The sequence below is a fragment of the Pagrus pagrus genome (assembly GCF_965226575.1).
Source record: "Pagrus pagrus genome assembly, chromosome: 10".
Taxonomy (NCBI): Eukaryota; Metazoa; Chordata; class Actinopteri; order Spariformes; family Sparidae; genus Pagrus; species Pagrus pagrus.
The window spans coordinates 26,803,376-26,829,746 of record NC_140194.1 but is presented as its reverse complement, the minus strand read 5'-3'; the positions used below and the strand labels follow the sequence as shown (position 1 = coordinate 26,829,746).

The window sequence follows — 26,371 nt, the reverse complement described above, 5'->3', positions numbered from 1 at the left end:
TATCAAAGCAGGATCAGGCTGTTGTTCAACACAGTGCAGGCAGAGTACAGAGAGACCATTGACACAGCTGTTACCGATCAACACACCTCCTGAAGCGATCACTGGCCGGTCCAGACATCAGCACAGTTTCTTACCATCAATTCAAAATCCCCTCTGTTGTAATGCAAATGGGGGCAAGAACGACTCACCCGTTTATATTTTAGAAACATAATGAGGAAAAATATATGTCCAGATAATTTCTTCTAATTTTGATTCAAATAAGTGTCCAAAGTAATTACCTCCACCAGGGAGGTTATGTTTTTGCCCGTGTCCGTTTGCTGGTAGGTTGCTTGGTTGAAGCAGGATTACATAAAAACAACTGGACCTATTTCCACACAACTTGGACAGAGGATCGATCTCAGCCCAGAAAAGACCCTGTTTTGGTGTCAGAATTTTTCTCACTTTCTTTAGCATTGCGAGTGTTTATCGACATTTTCATTAATTTCTCAGGGAATGATGTATGGATCTTAATGAAAAACAATGACATATTTGGGTGTCTGGTGTCTGTGAGGGAGTACAATTTGATGAAATATGTTGATTGAATTTTTTTTTTTTTGTATTGGATTAGGCTTGATTGAATTAAAGGGGACTGTCGGTAGGCATGGTGGAGTGCCATTCTTGTTAAAATAACACCTTGAACAGAGCAGAGTGGACCAGTTAGCATGAAAAGGGTTTATTAATCCAAGAGTTTATTAACACATCACCAGATGTTAACACAAGAAAAACATTTACAGACACAGTAGTATAAAATTACGATGTTTTTCCTGCTTTTTATGAGCTTATGCTGTCCTAATGTGTTGTGCTGTGCAAACACAGCACTTGGTGACTCAATGATCTCACGGCCCAACAACTTGGAATTGCACCCGGACATTTGTTTGAAGCATTCAAAGTCATGGATTTAATATTCTGGTGGTTTACTTGCTCAAACTTGCCACATATGCACTCGGTATCGAAATGTTCCCACAGACTAACAATCTCGTGACAACACCAGTAATGCTCGGCGCTCACGACCGCTTACTGTGCTGTGTTTATTTACTGACCGAATGCTTCCTACAGCTGCAGCTTCACATTAAAACTATTTTACTGTTGAAACAAGTATAGTTCGACCAATACTAGATTTTGGGGCTAATACAGATATTGGGAAGACCAAAAATTTAGAGCTCGATATATCTGCCAGTATATAAACACACATTATTGCAATGATCACTCAAATGTGGTTATAAAACACTTGTGAGAAGATACATGGGTAATGATGCACAGATGTGGAAATTCTGGGCTCAAACTGATACTGATGTTTTTTTTTAATTTTGTTTTTGTTGCTTTTTATTGTCCCTTTCTTGTCAAGGAAACCAAGAAATTTGTTACATTACGCTATCTGTGAATGAGCACAAAGTCAATCATACATATTTATACAAAACCCTGTAAAAGAGACATATAATGCTCATTTTAAGATTAAAAATTTTGTTTTGGGTTACTACTAGAATAGGTTTACATGCTTTAATGCTCAAAAAACGCATCAGTTTTCTAACACAGCGACACTGTATTCCCCCTCTGACATGTTGTTTTTCGTGCCTGTCTCTTTAAGGCCCCCCTCACAAATACCCAGTCTGCTCTGATTGGTCAGCTCATGCACGCCTGAGCCAGCCCCGCTCACCGTGTCTCTGGACGGCTCTGTCATGTTTTCAGCTTACAGTTAGCTTCAATTCTACCGTGAATAGAGGCATAAATTATGCAAACGTGTGCCATGGTGACGTAGTGTGATAATTTCTGTTTCTGAGGAGCTCTCATGGGCATGGACTTTGGGCTTGCCTTTGACATCACAAGAACCTATATAACATACTGAAATAAAAGGGAAAAAAACAGAAAAGCAAGGATACATTAAAGGAAACCTATTATCTCCTTTAATATATCCCTCTTTCCCATGAAAAAGACTTGAAAAATAACTCCTTCAGAGTCCTTTTCATTCTGCTACACAACTCAATGAAAAGAGATTTTCGTTTGATGTAGCAGAAATATTTTTACTATATTTCCGTTGCTATCATTCAGTTTTATGTTTGTTTTTATAGTGCACAATATCATCCATATAAAAGAATAATAGCTGCCCTTTTCAAAACAAACACAAACTGATTTATATTGTCACAAAATGTTTGCCTCCATATTGTTTTTTACTACTTTCTTTCTTGTAGCGATTAATCCCTGACCAATCCGTTAAGTGTCAATAAGTTTTTATTATAAGAAAATAAATACAAATACAAATTTGAAACAGACATGGGCCCTAATGAGAATAACCTGTTTGGAAAAAACAGCAAACCAAATTAAAAAAATCTGTGTGTAAGATGTTAATAAGAAGCATCTGTGGTGAGTGTGTTGGAAAAATCATCTAGACTGTTGAACCTGCACACTGTTTAGAGGAAAAATGTTTAAGATAATGTTGATTAAGTATCTATTTAAACAGAGCTTTAGGATTTCTATGCAGGGCCTCTGAAACATTTCATAGGATTGGAATAAGAGAAGTGATGTGCATGCCTCAGAGGTCAATACATCGAGACCTCATTGATATGGATACACACAGACCTATACAGTAGATCACATATGTATGAATTCACTGAGCATGGAATGCAGCCAAATGACAGGCGCATTTAACACAAAGCCTATTTAGTAAATGGGAACATGTATGCACACAGTGATGAGAACTATTGATTTAACAGGACATTAACAGTTACCATGAGTCAAGAGGGGCCAAGTTATGTGTCAGGTCTGACTTAATGAATTATTATGGTGCACTGATTACCCATGAGGGATGGGGAAGATGTTAAAAGCCCTCACTAATGAGTCTGTTTCTCAGCATTACACGTCAACCACATTGTTCAGTCAGCCCTACAACAGGGTTGTGAGGCTCTAACAGCAGCCTGACTCTACCACAAACCCACTCATCAGAACAAGCCTCAGTCAGCAGTGGAAACTGGGTTTGACAAGGGGACTATTGTGCTAAACCTGGATATGATTCAGCACATTAGCGTCGTTCATGACACCAGTTATTTCCTTTGATTGTTTACAGGAGTTTTCACAGTTTGAGTGTGAAATAGAAGTTAGTGAAAATACCTGTAAACATTATACATCCTCTTACATGAACAGTACTCTGCCTCGCCAACGATGGATTAGCCTTTAAGCACCAGGAATGGGCATTTGTTTGTCATTTCATGGGAAGGATCAGTGTGTGCTCCATACTTAATTAGCATGGAAGCTCTATGAGACATGGAGGGAAATATCAAGAGGAGATTCTTAAGTGTGAAAGTCAACCAGCTGAAAGAAAACTAATTACCGCACACACTCCTGCTAATGTTATCTCTTCTCAGGCTTCACGGTCATAAAGGAAATCAAATATCTCTGATATACAATTAAACAGGCCTGCCTGCCATGGAGACAATTTCATGCTTACAGGCAATCTCCTGCTCATAAAACCTGGAGAGCAACAGTCAGTCTGGATTCTTCAGAGCACTACAGTATACAAGGCTTTGTACAATTACCCCCGTCTGGGAAGAAACCTAACACAATGCAAACAGAAAAAGATTTTAAACGTCCCATTTATGCTCATTTTCATGTTCATACTTGCATTAAGGGTGTCTACTAGAAAATGTTTACAAGCTTTAATGGTCAAAGCATTCTGTCCATTATTGTAGCACCTTTATTCGCCCTCCGTCCGAATGCTCTGTTTTAGTCCCTGTCTCTTTAAGGCCCCCCATCCTCAAAAACCCAGTCTGCTCTGATTGGTCAGCTCTCACAGGACTGAGCAGGGACCGCCCACCATGCTTTTGCATCTGCTCTGCTGGTGTTTTTGCAACCACGGCCATCTGGGTTGGGCTGATGGGGGTGACTGTGTAGTAGTGACATCACAACCTTACAGAAGTCATGACAGCATGTTTGAAGGCACAGTTTCCACTAGTTTCTAAGTACAGGTGTTTGGTATCTTTTACTTCAGTCTCTCTTTAAAATTAATCCAGACTTTACAATGTATGAGTACTTCTTGAACGCAGATGGATAGAAAAGTATTTATGTGCCAATGTTAAGGAAACTTCAGTGCGCATCATAGCATCGCACCGGAAAGGGGCGAAAATTTGTAATTTGTCATGTTTGCATTACTGTTGGTTGGAGATGGAGCCGAACACCTCTGATTACTGTCATTTGACTTGAAATGAAAGCCGATTGTGTCCATTCCCACTGAAGACAAATGTCAGATGTTAGCAGGTGTATCCCTCCAAGTGCTGCACTGAGACTTAACTCCTGACCACAGTGTCTAAAAGCAATAATACCTCACTCTGTCCAGAACTTTCACAAAGTTCAGGTAGAAACCAGCGTCACCCTGCATGACCTGCTGTGGCTTCTCCTTCAAAATAACAATACGTATCTGAAAGTCTCACCCCAAACTTCATCAAGTGTCCTCACACCCACAATAAGTACATTCACACAGTTCACTGGTTTTCCATTTGTAGCCCCAATCGTGAACCTGAAAACTGCTTCCTCAGTGAGTTAAGAATAAGCCAGTCCATTCAGCATGCATTCCTAGAGTCCATCTAATTTGCATGTTAAACGGGCTCTCTCAAAATATGTGAATGCAGGTGTCAAACAAGCTCAGAGCAGGGGGCAGAGAGGTCCTGTGTTACCGCCCTCCAGTGGTGTTCGGAGAGAAGGTAAAGAGGGAAGGAGGGAAGAGGTTCATGGGTCAAGCAGACTGCATCATTTCAACAAGTGCCAAGCAATTTGTGGGCCAGGTTTGGGAGAACAAGGACCGCCTGTGTGTATCACACGCCTGCCAGCAAAACCTGTGTCTTAGAGGCATGAGTAACTCTAGCCCTGCAAATCACGTAAGGGAATTTTTCACGGATTTATACAGTATGTCCTGGAACCAAATTTCAGATTACCGTCACATATCATAGAAAACGCAGGAAATCCTCACGAGTTTGGTATTTTTTCTTGACAATGGCTCATTTTTCTGTCTATGAGTTAATTATTTCAACTGTATTTAAATGTGTTGAGTCAATAAGGGATTAAGGAATCTCATTAGGATACTCTTTTCTAGGAAACTTCCTCAGAAGTTACAGCTGCATGTCAGGGAATTAACAGAAACTTTGGGACTTGTAGTCACCTATAGTTCTGCACAGAAAGAGATGGCACTGTAAATGACACAAAAGATCCAAAGTCATAATGACCATACCTTACCTTCACGTCAATTATATTTTTCTCAACTCGTCCATTCACACAGCAGTTAACTGATGCTTGTTTTCATCCCCTTTAACAGAACCAGACAGTAACGCCATCAGATTTCTCAATCTACGCCACATGTCATTAGCTGAAATGATAGCTTCGGCTAGCTTTAGCCGAGCTTCATTTTTCCCAGCATTATGGCCTGACACAGCAGGACATGCACAGGTGTAATTAATAACCGTAACGATGGAGTGGAGCCATCATTACTGTTATGAACTCCACCTGTTCTTCTCCTACTACAAGTCAAAATGGCTTCTGTGACAAATCCATGTTATTTTCACGAGTTAGCCCTACATCAATATCAAACTTGACTGTTGTCTGGTAACATGAGACTTTCTCTCATGCCAATGTCTGTAGCCTAGCATGACAGCATTGCTCGCTCTTGCTCGGTTAGCTGCTAGCTAGGTCACTCAGCCCTGTTAGGGAATCTAATCGATATGTGGGATCCCAAACATTGCTACTAGCTAAATAACAACAACTGGAATATTCAAATTGAACCGATCTTAACATATGACAGTAATCTTTAATGGTTACCTTCCAAAACGCTGTGAATTGGGACCTCTGGAGAATTAAGGCTAAAGCAGCAGCTTTTCCTGCAAACCCATCACTTCACTAGCTCATTATTAGCTAGTTCTGCATTTTAAAAGGGATGGGTCGTTGTGGATATTAGGCTACTTTGACAACCTCTTTTGGCTCAAAGTTTAAGACAGACAAATTAGTATTTTAAAAATGTACTGTATGAAGCTATACGCATTGTAAATTAACTCTAACTTGAAGCTGTCCTTGGCAGCCCAAGTAACTACAATGCACTGCAGCATCCCGCCACTCTTACTTAAGAAGAGTAATATTGATAGCTCTTGAACTACAGCCAAGTTTATTGAAATGATGTTGCATCTTTTTCCGATACTGAGGCTTAGTGGCAGTGGCCGTGACCTCTATTTTCAGCAAAGATTGTGCAAATTCTCCTCAAGTGGAGCTTTCAAATATCTGCACTCGAATGTTCTTGTTTTACAGAGGGAGAGAGCTGTATTGTTTGCTGAGCCAACCATTTACAACCATCCTGGGTAAGTGAGCATGGTATAAAGATGTTCTAAATGTCCTTGGCAAAAAGGCAAAAGGCTCAAGTAGACTTCAGCAGGTAGCGTAGGCAGTCATTTCCATTCCCCTTAACACAGCACCACACTGAGAGCCTGTCTAGCATGAGCATTAAAGGTGCAATTTGCCGTGCTGTATCTGTTTTTTGTATACGGTATCCCTGCATGCTTGGCTGAAGAATCTCATTTTGCAACGACAATGTGGAGAAAGCACCAGTTACTCAACACAATGCTCTGGTTCGCTGCCCTCGATCGAAAAGCTTCACTACTCCTCAAATAGCACTCATTCTGAGACTTGAATGCATTCCTGCAAATAACAGCAAACGACAGCATCCACTTCTCTTTTCTGAACACCCAGAAATACAAAAAAATAGGCTGTAAGCAACTGAAAAGATGGAATGTATACGTACATTTTGGATGACGTGGCATTCCAATTAAGTTAGGCATGAAACCACTGAGGACATTTGAAGTGTGAGGTGTCCGTGCCTCAGGGTTTAGGCTTATGTCTGGTTGAAAAAGTTCAGCTTGGGGTTTTTGAAGACTGTGGGTACATTCAGTTAAGTGTCAGCTGGAGGGAGGATTTAGTCTGTTAAGTCTTAATTCACAAAACAATGGTAGACTCACTTCTTTTCAAAGTCTAGTTCCTCTCACTGGGCTCAGACTGTTTCAAGAACATTTAATAACTCATGATCAACACTCAAAAACCCAGTCACACATGCCGGAATAATTAAAGACAATCAACAATCTGTTAGGAGATACGCAAATTAAGCTGTAGGGCTGAAGTGCATCCTTTCTTTGTCCAAGCAGTTTCAGGCCAAGACCTAGAAAAATCCCCAAACTGCCTGTTTTGCCTATTGTGCAGTTAGTGGACCACAGCAAAAATACTTCACTTCTCTTAAATAAACATGAAATGCTTTCTGTAGCTTTTGTGTAAATACAAATAACACAGCAGGAAATTGGAAAACCATTGTAACCATCTTGAAATAACAGGACGTAGATAAAAATAAACTCAAGTTAATCTTGGGGAAATGGATTCATTCCCTAAGGTTTTTTGTTTTTTTTCATCAAGTGTCAAAACATGTCAACCGTAATGACAAGGTGAAAATATCACACCTATCAAACATCCACACCAAGCCTCATTTTTTGACATTAAAAGGTTAAACTGTCACCTACACTTAGGAGCATCATACTTGTCAAAATGTGTCTTGTGTCTCTGAGGTGAGAAGCTACAGGATGTGTGAGCTTTGCTAAAGGATATGCTTGCAGCCGTCCACTGGGTAAATAAACACGTCAGTCATCAGATTCTTTCATTTTAAGACTCAAATTCTCTGTTTCGTGCTTGTGACCTCTTTGTGTCTCCTAATCAAAAAGATTTCACACACAAGCCTTTGAGGACACATGAACTGACATCTATAGGGGGCATTCAAGGACATCCGTTTTCAGCTGAGTAAGTCGGCCATGCTGGTGACACTGTAAGTAATGCGTTAAAGAGGTCATATCATGCTTTTTGGGGGTTTCAGCATTTCCTTTATTGTGTTATGTAGCATTTTTGTGCATGTAAAAGGTCTGCAAAGTGAAAAAGTCCACGCTAAAGGGAGTTACTCTCTCCCACAGAAATCACGGCTCCTGCAATGCCTGAAACGCCTCGTTTGGAGTCGAGCCTTTACTTCCATAACTTGTGTTTGTCACTATGTAACAGCCGTTATATGAATATATATATATTTATATATATATACAGTTGCTACTGCTGTAGCGGCGTTATTTTAGATCACACTACCTTGCTCAGCATGACCCGCCCTACTCAGCCTCTGATTGGCTACATCCTGCCCGTTAAGTGATGCGCAGGTGCAACTCACACCAAAGATTGAACAGAGGCCAGATGTCTCACTCCGTAGCTAAAACGGAGGTTCAAGACACACTGTGAAAAGGGATGCTGCAGCAATGCACCATGTGTCTAGAATAGTGTGTTTTTTGAAAATTAAAGTATGTAAACCTAGTCTACTTGGATTCCCAAATAAAAGTATGAACCTGGAAATAGCATAATATGGCCTCTGTAAGCTAAATGCCAACGTCTGCTATGCCAACATGCTCACAGCGACAACGCTAACATGCTGATATTAAGTACTTATATTTACCATGTTCACCATGTTAGTTTAGCGTGTTGGCATGCTAACAATAGCTAATTAGCGCAAAACACAAAGCTGATGTTGATGGATTATCATTTGTTTTTGAGTAATTTGGCCACGTTTTAGAGAAATCAACATTCTGACCGGATGGTGGCGCTATACGAAAAGCAAGAGGATCACAGAAGTCATTGTAGAAGTTATCCTTTGGCACCATTGACCATTTTCACACAGCAGCCATTTTCCTCTGACATCACGCTCAGGGTCGGAAGCTCAACTGTGGTACCGCTGTGTTCCAGATTGCAAGCTGTACAAAGATAAGGAATCTGACAAATCATTATCATTTCACTTCTTCAGATCAGCAACTGGCAGACAATGGATGGTGGAAATCCGGAGAGACATGGGGCCAATTTTCAAGGTAAAACAGCATATTTAATGACACATTAGCTTCTGTTAGACAGCAGCTAACGTTAGCATTCAACCACTTCCTAACTAACATTGCTGTTAGCTAAAGGGTTATCATATATGTAGTTTTACCTCAAAATATGGCTAGATATCCCTCCATATTTTCACTGTCCAGTAACTTTTCAGTTGCTACTCAACAGATAAGTGATGAAATGTTACCAATTTGTCGGATTCCCTAAGTTTTTGAGACCCGAAACCGGTAACACAGCAGCATAACATGATCCCAGCATTCAAGCTTCCCACCCTGAGCATGATGTCACAGCAAAATGGCCATTGTGTGAATTGGGTCAATGGATACCTGTACCAAACTTGCCAAACAACATATTGTATATATCGGTAAGGTAAGAAAACATCAGACATCAGATCTGAAGAACCTTGAAATGATTGCGCGTGTTGCCAGTTGAAGTAACTCTGTACAAACAAAGGAGGAACGTAGTACTACAAACAATTAGATGAAAAATGGGCTCATGCTGTTCCGTCATTCAAACTTAACAGAGGCGACTTGTGAGATCAATGTAGATCGGAGAAGAACTGTTGGCTGATTTTGATTGACAGATTGTCGCACTCTACAGCCAATTGTATCGTTAACAGCGTGTGCGCGCCTGACCAATGACAGTGTAGTGACCCACACAGGGCGGGATCTCAACACGGAGCGGCGCTAAAGTTTAGCTGCTTAGCTAGCAAGGACTCGTCACACTGCTACGTTATCAATTGAGTTTAGTCAGCTCGTGAGAACTCGTCTGACACGGAGAGTCTCCTGTTGTGTGCTTCATGTGTGAAATAACAACTATAGTCTGGACTTTGTCTGCAGTGCATCTGTGTGAACGGCTTCATTCAGCGTCTCTCCCTCCCCTCTGGCACCGCGAGTTACCATGGTTACAGGAACGCCCTGAAACTTTATAATAATGATCAATAAGAAGTTTTTGGTTAGTTTGACTGTACAAAATCATGAATGTTACCTGATTGTAGCTCAATGCTTAAATCTTGTATTATAACATATAGAACAAAGCCTCAGAGCTTCTTTGATTATTAACAGCATGTTAGTGATGACAGAAAGGTGATAACTCGCCATCACACTGACAAGGCTGCAAAAGTTGCTGTTTGTATGATGTATTTTTCTGTTAAACGATAAGAGGCTCACTTTAAACAATATTATTAATAATAATAATAATTTATGATATGATGATGAGAAGAAGAAGTAGAAAAATAGCGTACTGAAAAGTTCTGTAGATGGTTGATTATTTGAAAGAGTAAAACTTGAGAGAAGCTTGGCAAAAAAAAGGCAAAGATTGATTTCATAGATTGAAAATTACATTGAAAAGACAAAAAACATTTTAAGTGTGAATAGAACAGCTGTTCAGATCATCATTAGAGAACATGGTGTGGGGTGAGGCTGTAAATCTTATCTTATTTTTAGCATGTGTCAAGTAAAACGCCCTGCAACATGGAGGGGGGCGCAAAAATCAACCAACTGAGGAGGAGATGGAGGTAGAACTGATTGTGCTTGAGTAATGCAGCACTGTTTGCACTTTTGATTTATGTATTTGCACTTTTTGACCTTAGTACTGCAGTATTAAAATTAATGTTATTAAATCAAATTGTTCTTTTTCGTTATTATGGGGATCGATTCCTGGGCCAGTGGTTACAATGGTGGGGCCAGTGAGCTTCAAAAGCAAATTTCCCTCATACCCCTGAAACGAGAGCAGAGAAGGATATAACTATAGAGGGAAAGGGGGTTACAGAGGAGGATTCAGAGGCCGAGGACATAGGCCAAGAGACAGGGATATTTGTTATGTATGTGGGATGTCAGGACACTGGGCATGAGATTGCCCTGAAAGGAAAGGTAGATTAGGGGGAAGTGGGGTGGACCGCAAAATCAAGCATGACTATCCAGTCGGAACCCCTGACCCTGATCAAAGCCAAGAGCAGGCTATGAGAATAGAAGAGAGAAGTGAAGAACAGGAAGTGTTAAGATTAGATACAGCATTTGCATGTTTAGAGAGCAAGCCAGAGGTTGTGTTAAATGTAGCAGAAAGAATGATCAACTTCTTGTGTGACACAGGAGCAACAAAAACATATCTCAGGCCGAGTTGTGCTCCATTTTTGAAGCCTTCAAGACAGAACATTTTTGTTAAAGCAGCTAATGGTAGCTCTTACATGGAAGACTTGTCAAAACCCGTGTTGTTTACAGATCCAGAAACCTATTCTATTTTGCCTTTCACTGAAGCAATTTTAAGGCTTTGAACAGTACTGTAACTTGTATTTTCTCTGTGACTTTTGTTTTCTATTATTGTGAATAGTTATTTTTGCTGGATTTCTGTTGATCATTGTGATAGTTGGGTGACTCGGACCAATTCAGGGCAGAGTAATACCGGGTTCTGGGAATGCCAGAGCTAAAAGGAAGAAAAGGTGTTTTTTTCCTATTAAGCTATTGTACCGCTGGATTCGGGGTCAACTCAGGGCCGAGTGGAACCAAGTGGAGACAAGGGTCTCTTAAGGATATCACTGCTGGTTGGCTGCTTTTTTTCAGAATTTGTAGCGTAAACAAACTGAATTCACGGTGACGACCGGGTCTTAAGGATAAATATAAAGTGCACTGGGATGAGTGACAAGTAGAACAATGGGAGGTAATCCAGCAAAATACCAGGAAGCTGGCGTATGAAGACAGACCAGGAGAAAGTTTCCGGTGCCCGAATACCCATTTCAGGTTATACACATGGATTTCATTGAACTAAACAAATGTGAAGGCAAGAAATACTGTTTAGTGATCATCGATGCATTTTCCAAATGGGTGGAAGCATTTCCATGTGTGAGTCCTGATGCACTGACAGTTGCAATAGCCTTATGCAGAGAGGTCATACAGCGATTTGGCATTCCTGAAACAATATATAGTGACAATGGAGCTCATTTTGTGAACAGGATAGTACAAATTATAGGAGAAAACTTGCAAATAAAGATAAAAAATCACAGAGTGCAGGGTTGGTGGAAAGACAACGATCTCAACTAGATCTAAACGTCTAAATTGAGGAAGATGATGATGGAAACAGGGAAAAACTGGATTTACTGTTTGCCACTAGTATTGTACCAAATGAGAATCACACCCACAGCACAGGGTCTAACTCCTTTTGAAGTAATTTTTGGCAGAAGATGTGTAATCCCTGATCTAGTGCTCCATAAGACACCAACAGATCAAGCAGAGGATAACTTACTAATGCACATGAGAAAAATGCTTAAAAGTAAAGAAGTAACAGAAGCTAATCTCATTCCAGAACTAGAAACCTCAGAACAGGTACCGCCATTGAAACCTGGAGACTTTGTGAAGGTAATCAAGAAGAAAAACTGGACGAGTCCTAAGTGGGAAGGTCCATATCAGGTACTGCTAACTACACCCACTGCTGTAAAAAAATAAAGAAAGACAGACGTGGATACATAACACACACACTGTAAAAAGCAACACGTGCTATCAGAGTAAGGTGGAAGTATCAGTCACAGGTTAAAGGTGTGAGTGGAAGTCTGGCTACAAAGGGAGGCGGATCGTATAGAGATCTGTCTGTCTCAAACCAGTGAAGAAACAGAGAAAACACTCGCACTGTTTAAACATGGGACTGATAGGACTCCTGCTTTGTCTGCAAATAGTGCTAACAGCAACTAGCAGTGCGCCTATTAGAAAGAAATGAGTACTGAGTACTATGACAGCTCTGTGTAAAGACTTGGTGCACCGCCAATATCGACGGATCGCACTCTTGAATGGGAGAAAACCTTGCTTCAGGAGGGTGAGAATTGAGAGGAGCTATAAACACGCCTCAGGATTAACACTGCGTAATATCCATTGCATTCATTACTATTGGTATGGCAGAAGATGGGGTTGTCACTGCACGTCAGGTTGGCCAAACCTAAGTGATGGACAATATCTGATCATACTGCTAAACACCGATGTGTTATCTGTAATCACCATCAAATCGTGCTCCTGTATAAGAATGACTAGTTACTGTTTGACATGTCCTTCTGTGATCTCGGCCTTTCGAATTGTTTGTGGCTTTGTGAAAATACAGGAAACTTATTTGATGAAGTGAATGACATTATATTCAACTAATGCTTTGTGATTGTGAAGAGTTTAAACAGGAGGGAAATGATGGAGAAATACTTGTTAAACTCTTGTCTATATTTGACCCTGCTTGACCCAATGTGACAGACAACTTGTGAGACTGTCTTGTTTGCTGAATGTGTAATTTGCATGTACTTGTGCAAGATTGTGAAAAGTCTGTATAAGGAGATGAGACACATACAGTAAGGGCATGTATTGTGAAAACTTGTCATCTGGCATTGGGCGTGACTTTTGTATCCAGAGTTATAAAAGACTGATATTAACATAATTCTGCGGAGATCTGCGGAAACAGCCTTACAACCTGTAACTGTGTATGATTGCTCCCCTTGCTGCAAGTAAAAGATATTTGATCAAACGTAGCTCTCTCTGGTGTTTCTTTCTCTCTGAAGGTTTGGAAAGACTATGTAACAGCATAGATTTTTCTGACACAGTCAACCGACAAAGAGGTGCCGAAGCATGTATGATCTCAACACACGTTCAGCTCGCCATAACATGACATGAATACCAATCAGTGAAATTGAAAAGCAAATGATCCATGAGATGGAAGCCGATATCCCCTTGATGGTATAGAGATGCCACAGAAAACGCAGCCACCAATGTCATGCGGCTCCAGATGCGCTGAAATAACTCCATCGAATATATTTTATGTCCATCTGTGATCTTTAAATTTACTGTATCATTATAACGGATCATTTGGCAGCACGGTGAGAAGCTTTCCTCAGTCTCCAGTGTGTTGGCAGATTAATATAGAGAACTAAAAGTGTTTGTACCACAACCTTGAATTTACAGCAGGCATTTACCAAAGAAATTCACCTCAGTGCTTATGTCTTCCAATGCTTGTTGCATCATGTTATAGCCTATTAAAAGTTTGTGTATGCATAGAGGCTAGTGGCATTATTGGAAATTGTGGTTTATACATTCTAATATAGTAATATAGTATCTAATTTATGGTCTTAAATGACTGAAGTTTATTTTCCCCTCATATACGCTGTATAAATGAAATGGACGCATCACTTATTTATGACCTTTCCCCTAAATTATGATTTGCCACGCATGAAATGAAGACAAGTTCAAAACAGTATGTCACCAATAAGGTGCCCAGTAAGCATCTCAAGCAGAGAGGATCATGTTAAAAGAGTTTCCATGGTAAGGGCTCAATCCAAGAGGCAGCAGCCTCTGTAGTGACTCACAAAGGTGCTTTTGATTACAGCATTGGCTTGAGGCAGGAGGAGAGCTGGCTCTGCCTTGCCAATGAGGCTCCCTTGTGTACAATTAATCAGGGCAGGATCAAAGCTGGTAACGAATTACTCTTTCGGGCTCTTTTTTTTTTTATTGTATCAACAAGCATTTAGGAGACCAGACAAGACAGGACAGCAGGGGCTGCCCCTGAAGCTGCGCCAACAAAAGGTGGCAGAATAGGAAATGTACAATTGATTTTTTTTCCCTTCTCTGTTTTGTTTTCTGTCAGAGGACATTTAAGTTGTTGCAACTCAGAGTGCTTCTCAAAGTGAAATCAAAAGATGTTCGACTACCCACAACAAACAGGCTGAGTGGCTGGTTGTCGGGGTCAGTTATTCAAGGTGCACGCTGTAGTTCTGGGGAAGAAGTTTTAATCAGAAGAGAAAGATCTTCACTGACTGAATTTGTCTAAACAAACTGAATAAACAAACTCTTTATTTTCATGTTTGAATAAACTGAATAACCAAACTGACCTTAAAGGACAACACAATTTCATATTGTTTTACTTTGTTTATATTTGGCAGACCCTGCCACCTTCAAACAGTGTTCTGGGAACTTGTTTTCCTCTGAGAACAGCTTGTTTATTCAGTAATGGAAGAAAATAAATATTTCTGAGTTTGCATTATTACCTCATTAATATTGTAAATATAACAATTCTGAGTTTACATTTCTTCTCCAACATACTTAGTAAAAAAAAACATTTTTTTAAAAAGTGGTTGTAGGTTTGCTCTCTTTTTTCCTGGAAGAGTAAACTGTACATGACATGGCAGACTGGCAAAAGTGCTCCAACAAGCACAGGCCCTTTTTCCACCTTCACACACTCTGCATTTTTGTGCCTAACCATGAAAGTGAATGGATTGAGGTGGGAGGTGCAGAGAAAGGTGTGGTAGTAATTTTGTTGTCAAGGATTACTGGTTTCCCTGTTGGCTGTCGATGGGTGGCCACACAGGTAGGTCTCTCATCTGCAGCCTTTGATTTGATGGGCATAGTCGGAGTGTTTATTCTGTCTTTTAAGACATGTAGCCCTTTCCTATACACAAATCTGAAAGGGAAAAAAAACAACAATTTACATAAAAGTCTGTGATTTTGTGCCCACCATAGTGGCACGGTATTTCACACAGCGCCATGCAAATAGCCACACAGCGAGACATCAGAACACAAACAGTCCTGCGAGTGATATCTGAAAGCTCTCCCTCACAGGGCCTCATGTCTCCTGCAGCAGCCAGATCACAATAAGGTCAAGCTGAATGTGCCTGTTGTCGATGTGCATCATTACACACAAACATCATTCAATAAAAAACGATCACATTTACCTTTGGTGGCACCCGTGGATTCTCATGGACAGTATTAGCACCTGGCATCCCCCCTCAGAAAATAATTCCTATTGTGATTTTCGGTTACAAAACAGTCGTATGTATTGTTGTATACAGGAGAGCACTGCCTTGAAAGAGGATAAGAGGAGCACATCTGAACAGCTGTGATTGATGCCAGCCTCTGTCACACCACATAACGGTGTTAATCCTCCCAAAACAAACGCTTCTGGTCACAGAATTATAAAAAAATAAATACCAACCCTACTCCTAAATACTGAGAAACACAAATAGCGGCATGAGTTTTATGTAAAAATAAACCCTGACCATACAAGAGTCCTGTATTAAAAAGTACTTGCATGAATTGTGGACCCTCGTCAAAAGGTTGATTCAACCCTGTGAGCATTTTTGCAGCTGCAGTTTGTGATATTGTACTTTTAGAAGTGCGATATGTAAGTACTGGCCACCTGTGACCGCTAACTGCTGCCAGCTGTAGCTGCTGTTAGCTAGTTAGCTAGTTAATCGTGCAGCTAGCAGTCCAGATTGGGAGCTCAGACAAGCCCCCAGGAAGAGCGCCAGGCTTTGAAGCCAGTTTTCGCAGTGGCCAAACTGTGTAATTACATTGTCACGTGAAACACTGGGGCCCTGAAAGACTTTTTCCCATAAGCTTATATTGGGAAAGAAGCATCTGTAAAATGCTGGATAATTTTTCTTGAGCATCACAACCCCCGCCAAATAACCTGTTCCACTATCATAACTTGATCCATTTGGTCCATTATTATATTTGGTCCGTTATACAAGTTAACCAGGCTCTAAACTAAAGTTAGCAGGCTCGGTCGGCAGAAGTCTCTAGTGTGAACGCTCTATGGGTCACACAGCACGGAAGATCTGAGTATTTTCATACCCGGGAAATCGCGCTTTTTTGCTTGGACCGAGTCTGGGCTAGCTGGTTAGCATGCCAAACAAGCTGCGCAACACAATACACAGATGTCATAACATCAAAATTGTGATTCCTTCATATTCTGTTTTTAATTTGAATTAAGTTTTTACCCAACTTCCTATATATTGCACCTTTAAATGACAGTATATTGTAAAGTATTGTGAGGATTATCATCTTCTATGCCGACAGTTGAGGTCTCCACAGGTTAGATGTTACAGGCTGCAGAACTCATTGTTTCCTCAGTATGCCTTCAGTTTGTTTTAAGGCTAAATCACTGAGCTGGAGGCAATATCAGACACTAAATCATAAGTATTGGATGTGTTTTTATTCCCCCTCCTGTGAAACAAACCTGTGGTGACGAATTAAAGTGACATTTCCAAAAACAATACTGCAATCTAATTCAATATAATCTCAATGCCAACGATTCTGAATTGTTCACAGCTGAGACTCTTTGTTCTTTCTCCCGGATCATGACTGAATAAACTGTCACATTTTTTACAGTGCAGTAATACAGTCTAATTGCTCGTAGCTGAGACACTGCAGCATTTACATGTACAGCATTTCTCAGATATTCAATGATCAAAGTCCTCTTTATAGTCACTGGAGCCATCGCTTACATATAATGGTCAAAATGGTCTGGAGCGAGTAATGAGATCCACCCAGCTACAGACCGAGACATTAAGAGTATTTTTAACAGGCCACATGAGTCAAATACAGTATGAGCCCAGTCAAATGAAACGGAAATCCTTTCCAAATTTAAAGTAACTAATGACAAATAAAATCAACACTGTCCGTCAAGTATAAAATATGGCCACTGTAATGTGAGCCATTCCCTTTAAAAGGAAAGTCTACACTTCAGCCCTCAGCTCTGACAGTCACCATGACTTACAACACTGGTTTTAGCTAGAAAATGATTCATGGACACGGAACATATGTACGGCAGTTCCCGTGATTCAACAGGATCAAAATGTCATTAATTACAACCAGTTGCTCACTGTCTCCTCCACTTAAGAAAATCATTCAGTCCTACAAAACCTAAAAGAAAGCGAGCTGGAGTTGCAATTTGAGCTCCACCATAGCTCGGTGTTTGTATAAATAAGTTGGTAGTGAAGAGAAATGTGTTTTTGCCCCAAGCCACTAATACTGAGAGCACAAAAGACTCAGTGCAGCAACATCTGACAGGCAGGAGAAGCTCGCCACGAGTGAAGTTCATGTTCTGTCATAAAAACAGAAATGGCCACACACACACACACACACACACACACACACACACACACACACACACACACACACACACACACACACACACACACACACACACACACACACACACACACACACACACACACACACACACACACAAGGACGCAACTGTTATCTGCTATTTTGCTGCGGGTCAGTTTGTGCTTTTGAGTTGTTGATGAGCCGGGTGATATGGCCTTAAAATAATAGTGATATTTCAAGTCTTTCACAGATGATTGTAGGGACGACTATTACTAGTCATACTACTTTCACAAATTATTATCACAATGAGATTATTTGATAAAAAATCAGCAGCAATGTCGTTATAATGACTAAGTGGGTATAAGAACGAGTAGAACAGTCTGTTCTGTTCAGAAAATGACACCACTTTACTATAATGCAGCCTTTACAGCAGCATTATGTCATTTTTCTTTTTGCCTTAAAGTCAGCATGACCATTACAGTAATATCGCTGTGCTTTTAGCCAAATGTCTTGATAATTATTGGATGAATTGCCATGAAGGTTGGTACAGCCATTCTTTTATCACCTCAGGATAAATTGTATCATCATTGGTCATTTCTTTATTTTTTCCTCGAGCACCGTCATCAGGTCACAATTTTCAATTTGTCCAATTATTTGGCTAAATGAAAATACCTTCTGAAGGGTGGCATGACAGAAAAAAGTTAAAGAACCTTTACTCTGCAACATCATCATAGAAACATGTGGCACGTGATGCTCTTGATGTCTCCACCATTGGTGGCTCCTGAAAAAAAAATTCCCACACATCAGCTCACCAACATAGACAAAGGCGACCGGCACGGGCTGTAACTACACAGGCCGTCAGCAGAGGAAGCCCTGCCAGCTAAAGTCAACAAGTGTGCGGTTACAAATCTCACTCTGCGCGGACACAGAGCTCCATGACATAGTGTGTAAGCAGAGATGTTAAGACCTCCACATGTCCGTTTACTGCAAAGATTTCATGCATGGATGGCATGTACTCTAACGTGCACACACTGAGTTAGGTGAGGTATTGAAATTCAGCAGCTACACACAGTACAGCATTAACGGTTTAAACTAAGGCAGGAGACCTACTGCACTTTGGCAGTAGCTCTGCCATTGTCTTGGCGAAATATTGCAGATCGACTCATCCGTGCACAAAAACAAAAGGCTTGATTTTATCCAAGCTGTTCCGAATGGGGAAAGAAAAAACCCCCTCGGAAAAGTAATAGGAAACATGAGTTGTCCCCGGCTGATCCCACGTATATATGCGATGAATTCAGCTTTGGAATAATAAATCTGCTGCAGCTTCAGCCCGAGCAGGCAGGATCCTGACCCTGTAAACAACTGCCTGCCATTCACATAGAGGGGTCAAACTATAGGCACAGAGTGTGCTGCTCACGGTGTGTATGTAATGGTCGGGAATTAGATATCTGATCTGCATCTCATTCACGCACACATAAAGATGGGCAGACTGAAATAAGGACCACGCAGCAGGCTTCTCTGACACTAGATGCAAAGTCAGAGCGAGTCATGGCACCCGCTGGTCAGCAGCACAGAACCAGCGATATCTCACGCAGACAAAGACAGCGGTGCACAGCCTTGCTCTTCCTGTTGCTGATTGGCCCAGAGGGAAGTGATTAAAAGTGGCAGGGGAAGAAAAAAAAAAAGAGGAGGGAGACAAGAGAGGAATAAATGTTGATATAGCAGCACAGCTCGGCCATTGTGAGGCCTGGCGGGATGAGATCTGACCAGCACGGACGGTCGTGCCCCCCCCCACCCCTCGTCCCAGAGAATAGGAACTTTCATGAAGGGACGGCACAGAGAGCCGAGCTCTGTGGCGACTGTGTGGGACAGAGAGAGCTGAGGAAGTAAACACAGTCGGAGGCTCACATTGCTGCTTTTGTTTACCGCAGCAGAGAGAAGCAGCCAGCGGGTCCCAGAGAAAAACCTCGTGACAAATGTTATGATTGTTACTCAGACTGGTCATAGAGAAAGTTAGCTGGTGGTAGCAACGTTTGATGTCACTGCTGGTTTCTTTATGCAAACCAGAGGCCTCGCTGAAGAGCTGAACACAGTGACACACGGCTCAAACCGCTCATTTGTTCCTCCTTTGAGTGCAGCAGTCTGGTGGGCATGTTGAGTGGAAACGACTGGGGAGTGAATCCAACATTTAAACATGTAATCCACTGTAAACCCTAGCTTGTAATTAAGTAGATTATGGTAGATTTGTGCGGTTAGAGACGGTTAACCCTCTGAAGGCGGAGAAAATAATTCACCACAAGATCGAAATTAAATAGAAAATGCGGAGAGTTTTTCCCAACGGTGGGGTCACGGCGGGCGTGAGAGGACAAGAATGCAGGGTCAAGACCTCTCTCCCCGCCGTACACCAGAATAAAACATGATCCACAGCGTGCCACAACAGCATGTGAGGTAGCCCAAAGAAGAGCTGCTGTTTTGATATGGCCCCACTACCATGATGGATGAGGAGGTGCCCTATGAGTTTCCTCAAATTAAGCCCACTGTGATTTCAACACTTGCCTGTGGGTGAGAGATATTCAATCTTAACTAAAGCATGTGATAAATTAAAGTCAGACCGTAATGATTAATCAAATCAATCAAAGCCAAGAATAAAATAACTTGTCTTGCAGTTTTTGCAAGGCCTGGATTTACGACTTTGGTTTTTATGGAAAACACGTGGAGCTCTCTCCACATCGGGATGCACCACGAAACATCGTTCACCTCTCACTTTCAATCAGCACTCTGCTTTACAGCAGCTCGCCAACACCTCAGAGGAAATTAAACTCAGGATGAGAAACATCACCGGCCACACCGAAGAAAAAACAAGCTTTACTCCTCAGAGATCAGGTTTGAATTTCCGGCCACATCAGGTGATGCTGAGTGACTACTAAAAAAACACAATCATGGTGATTGGGCTCATTAGAGCGTCTGTGCTCAGACACATGCCCTGCACAACTCTTAAAGGAAGAGACAATCAGTGAGGTGCAGCGGTGATGATGAGCATATTGGTGTGTGAGGCGTTTGCTGTTGCCACTGAGAGGAATTTATGCTTTGATTCTTCACATTCCTTCACGCTTACGTGATCATCTTATAATGAAACACATACCTCAAAATGTGGCAGCTCAGAACGCAGGGTGTTTCATTGTGCCGCATACAGCAACACATGGCTCAGTGGAGCTGCAGCGATTAGTCGATCATTGGCAGGAAATTTTCACAATCAATAAATCGCTTCAGTCATTTTTTGAAGCAAAATTTCAAACATTTGCTGCTTGGATGTAAGGATTTGCTGCCTTCTTGTCATGTATGATAGTTAATCAGGAGTATTTGGGCTTTTCACTGGTGGTTGGACAAAAGAAGGAATTAGAAGACATTACTTTGACACACTGAGATGAGCCTTTTTCAATTGTTCTGACACTATATGAACTAAATGATCAATCAGTTAATTGTTCAAAAAAATGGAAAAAAATAACACACAAAAAACAAAAACAAACCAATGTAGCTTTGGTCGAGATGCTTCATACAGTTCAAAAATGAGGTGGACTAATAGGAATGGAACCGGTTCCATGTTGGTGGAAAAGGGCTATCTCAGTCCTGAAAACAAAGACAGCTCTTCGTGGCTTTTTAGCCTCTTTTATTTAATTTTTGGGGTTTTATGTTTCTCTGTGTCTGTTAGATGTGCTCAGGGAAACTTTTTGCTAACAAGCCATCAGAACTTTATAACCCGATGGTATGTGGAAGTTGTGTAGCTTTCACAATGTCTGACATTGTATAAACTAAATTATCAATTGGTTAATTGTTAAAATAATGGACAAACTTTTTTTTGGTTCCGAACCGATTCATTTTTGGGTTGAAATGCTTCGTACGGTTCAAAACGAGGTGCGAGAACGGGAACAGAACCAGTTCCATGTTGGTAGAAAAGGTCAATCTAAGTCCCGAAAATGGAAGGCAGCTTTGTGACTTTTAAGCCTCTTTTATCTGATAGTTTGGGTTTTACGTCATTTTTCTAAAGAACAACTTCATTTTTTGTATTCCTTATACATTTTTTATACAGTAGGTTAGACAGAACAGACCAGTGAGTTAACTTCTTTGACTGAGGTCTAAGTTTTGCCTTAAGGCATAGGATGTACTCATGATTCCCTGACAAAAACAAGCAGCCAAAATCGTCATAAATTACACTTATAGTCTCATCATTATATTATAATATTCCCACAGTAGCTAAAAAAATATCACAAAGTCAGCACGGACAGTCATTATAGAGACATTTCACTGTGGTTGTTTCATTTTGAAGCATCCAGTGAAGTGGATGTGAGGCGTTCAGGTGCCGGGGCAGTGAAACACGAGCAGCGCGGAGCTCCTTCATCCATCACACGGTTTAAAGTCGGACGCGGCACTAAAAAGCGCCGATGTCATCACGTCACGCAGAAACATGGACACGACACGAACACACACCGTCAGAGAAACCAGTGTCTTACCTGCTGAACGTGGTCCTCTGAGGTAACTCCACACGAACCACTGCCGAGCAGCTTCCACACGGCAGCAGCAGCTTCAGCCCAAACTTTCCACTCGGACCTCTTCACCCAGTTATTCCGCTTCCGTCCTGCCACACAACACAACAACTAGAAGTCTGTGGGCTCTGCTTCCCCTGAAAACACCGGGCTTCACAACTTTCGGTGGCCGCTGTGCGTCTGTGCTCGGCGGTGACTTGGGAACAGAGTTTTCTGGTTGCTTTAGGAGGAAACGAAGTTTGAGGAAGAAGACAGGGCTCTTACTGACTCCTACAGGCGTGTCAGGGTCCTTTATGTGAGAGTCACAGGGGCAGGGAGCCCATAAAACTGAAAGCACTCTGATTGATTAATATGAGTCTCAGAGGTCGAACTATATCATATTAATTTGGCAGTTGTGGAAAAGTCAGTTTTGACAGCTGACCACAGAGACCACGCTAATGTAAATATTATGAGTAGCCTAATGTGGCATTCAGTGACTTGGTAATGAATAATGGGGGGGAGGGATAGAAATTATGAGTTACAAGCTGATGATGAGCTACAAATTCATCACTTGAGCAGGATTTTGGCTTTTTTTTTTTCACTCCCTAAGTCTGATTTAATTACTTCATGATGAATCAATACAGCAGCAGCAGCCAGGGAACTTTATCATGACAACACCACAGTGTTCATGTGGCCAAATCACACACATGCACAGGCTTTTCTCTCTGCCATGCGCCTAATTAACAGATTAAACAGAGTGAAGAGTATGACGAAGTAAATATAAAGGCATTAAAGCCGAGCTGTTCCTCTGGGGACGTACTGTGCTGCAGCCAGATTGAAGTAAAGCACATAAACACACAAATTAATATTTTGTAGGAGCAGAGCACAGGAGACAGTAAAACATGGGGATTTATGAAATATTGTTTGTCACAAGACAGTGGAAGTGTAGTCTTTCTCTCTGCAAACCACTGGTATGTTCACATTTGTATGTGTCACAGGCTATGTATTGACATTTCTACAAAACGTTTTATGTCACCTTCACATCACATGTTGATTACCTGACTACCCTGGGAAGCCACTGACTGCAGTTCAAGACTGCGTTTCAACATTTGCAGGTGTGAAAGCGTATTTGTGGCGACAAAAATATTCTCGACATTTCCAGACAGAATTTCATTGCCCGGTGCAAACTGTGTTTCCGCTGTGTATATGACAATAAACATCTTGAATCTTGAATCTTGAATGTTTGTGGTGAGAAAACCGGGTGTTTGTAACAAGACCTCGGGACATGTCAAGCTGTGTTTGTGGCAACAAATCCGGCTGTTTTTGACGGGACATTGGGACATGTCCAGCTGTATTTGTGGTGAAAAAAGCAAGTGGTTTTAAAAAGACCTTGGACATCACCAGCCGTGTTTGTGCTGACAAAATCTGGTGTTTTTAGCGAGACCTCGGGACATGTCCAGCCGTGTCTTTAACACAAGCTCTGGACATCTCTACTGGGCGTTTCCGACAAGACCACCAACAAGACCATGAAGGAGATTAAGGGACATGTCCACCTGCATTTGTGGTGACAAAAACCGGTGTTTTTAATGAGACCTTGGAACGCGTCCAGCCATGTCAGTGGCATCAAAAATGTTTTAATGAGATCGTGGGGCCTCTCCAATTCTGCTTGTGTCAACCCAACCAGAGCGTAAGCAGTTGCAACATCAAGAAATGTCAAGTTTCATCATATCAGTGGTTTTGCAGAAACATACATTGCCGACATTTGTCCTGGTAATTGAGTTGGTATAATCAAATTTATGTAGGCGAATGTTTGCATGCACCTTCCTATGTCTGTTAAAGCTACTTTAGCCCCTCAGTTATCATTATAATCAGCAGTAATATATTGAGAATGTGCACCAGCCTCTGGTTTGAAGCTTCTGCTGTGACCTTCAAAATACAATCATCTTGTATTTTCTATACAGAACACCAGGAGAAAGCCTGAACTCATCACTAACAGTGAGTGTCTGTGGACCCCCCTGCTGTCATGGATACGCTGCTATTAAGTGAGTGTTACTGTGAGACATTTTAAAGACATAATCATTAAACTGCACACGCTGATCCCCTGATGGATGGGATCATTTGGGCAGAAAGACGACCTGGTGTGTTTAAACTTTGTGTAATGACAAAGCTCCTCTCTGTCCTGGCCCTCCCATCAGGGTGTTTAAAGTCCAGTAGTCATACTATATTAAGACTTATTTGCTTTCTGCTTAAGAGGTAGATGAGAATTTCAATACCAGCCTCATTCATCTCCATTAAATATGAAGCTACAGCCAGCAACTGGTTAGCTTAGCATAAAAAAACTTCAAACAGCAGCAAAGTCCATCTACCAGCTTTACAACTAACACGCTGTATTTTGCTTATTCACATATTCAGTGTTTACCTTTTTCATAGGTCAACTATTTCACCCTATTTGCGCTAAGCTAAGCTATCTGGCTGGTGGTTATTGCTCCATATTGAAGAGACGTAGTTGTGTAAATGTAATTCTCAGCAAGAAAGTGAACAACTGTATCTCCCAAAAAAACAAATCCTTCCTGTTTTGGTATCCATTTGCTGTAGAGACCAAAATAAACTGCTCTAAATATATATTGGATCTAGTACAAACTGTATCTCTTGCCAGTTTTTTTTTTAAAATCACTGTTTGGCCTGTGTCCACTGTACCAAAACATGATTTATGCAGGAGGTTTTATTTTAGTGTTTTTTTTTTTTAATCCATTATATAAATGAATGGGAATTCCTCAGCTTACATCTGATGAGTTGGGAATCACTGCAGCTTACAAACATTCCAGGCCTGGGCTCGGTCAGGAATCCTTCTGTGTCAGGGATGACTGTTCCCAGAGCTATGCACTGTGCATTCCCCAGTCATTTCCTCTAGTGAGGGAGCTGCTCTTTGAGGGTCAAATGGTCGCATAGTATTTTCTGTCAAACCAACTTCCCAAACCGAACATCTTGATATTGACCACTAGTTTGCATCACAGCAGGGGCTGTAATAGTTATCTAATGCGGCCTGTCCTCTCAGCAGCAGTAATATATACAGCATGGGAGAGCAGCCCAGGTGGAGCGTGCTGGGTTAATGACTTGATAGCCAGCATGGGACGCACCTGGAAGACAGCCAGACCTGCGCTAATTACAGTACCTGCACACCTGTGATCATCAGTGAAGCCTCGTGCAGTTCACTCTCACTGAGAATTAATGTGAGTACGCACAGCACTGCATGCTGGGAAAAAAAATTGATTCAGCCTTCAGAGAAAACGAGAAGACATTTGGTCTGCTTTGCTCTGCTGTTGATGAGTGGTGATTTTCTTCAGGCATCATTTGAAAGTCTGGCATGTGGACTAGGTCATTCATCACTGCAATGATAAAACAAATGCACAGTGCAGTTTTCCATATACTGTATATAGTCGAGCACTGTAGTGCATCAAAAGTGTGCAGACACACACATAGTTTGACAGGTGGGGAACAATTTAAACAGCAGGGGCAGCAGTTGTAAGATATTAATTTCCATTATGGAGCTTGTCATCATGATTAGATTATGAGTGACAGATTTTACACTCCACAGCTGCCAATTTTGTCATTTTTTCTCAAAATATCTTGTGGCCTGAGATGAATGAGCCCCCAACCAGAAGTCCATGTTGTCGTCTCCGCTCTTGACACGGTTCATCAAAAAAGACCCAAACAGCTGAACAACAAATAACAAGCTTTAATTATGAGCTGATATCATTAAAAAGTCCAAAATGCAAATAACATATGGCAGGCAAAGATAAGTGCAAAGGGGGGAAAAAACTAAAGAGAGTTACAAAACTTAACTTTTTTATTTAAAAAACCCTGTGTATTGCCAATATACAGTATTTCTATGTGTATATACACATCAAAGAACTCAATGAAAGTTATACAGACTGCAGCTAAAATCTAAGGAAGACATATACCTGACACCAATTTGTGAATCTATACAAATCTGTACATGTGACAAGTCACCGTGTCTCTTACTCTACATCAGCGATTTGTTTGTGTCTT

The 26,371-nt window shown here is 41.2% G+C and overlaps 1 protein-coding gene across 3 annotated transcripts in view; it reads right to left on the bottom strand.

The window, feature by feature from the left end:
* tspan9a (tetraspanin 9a) overlaps positions 1–22,602 on the bottom strand; it is a 191,807-nt gene extending 169,205 nt beyond the window's left edge. For all 3 annotated transcript variants that reach the window (XM_084364252.1, XM_084364253.1, XM_084364254.1), the window contains exon 1: positions 22,310–22,602. The gene's annotated coding sequence lies outside the window, so the exon portion shown is untranslated. The remainder of the gene's footprint in view (positions 1–22,309) is intronic.
* Positions 22,603–26,371: the final 3,769 nt, after the last annotated feature.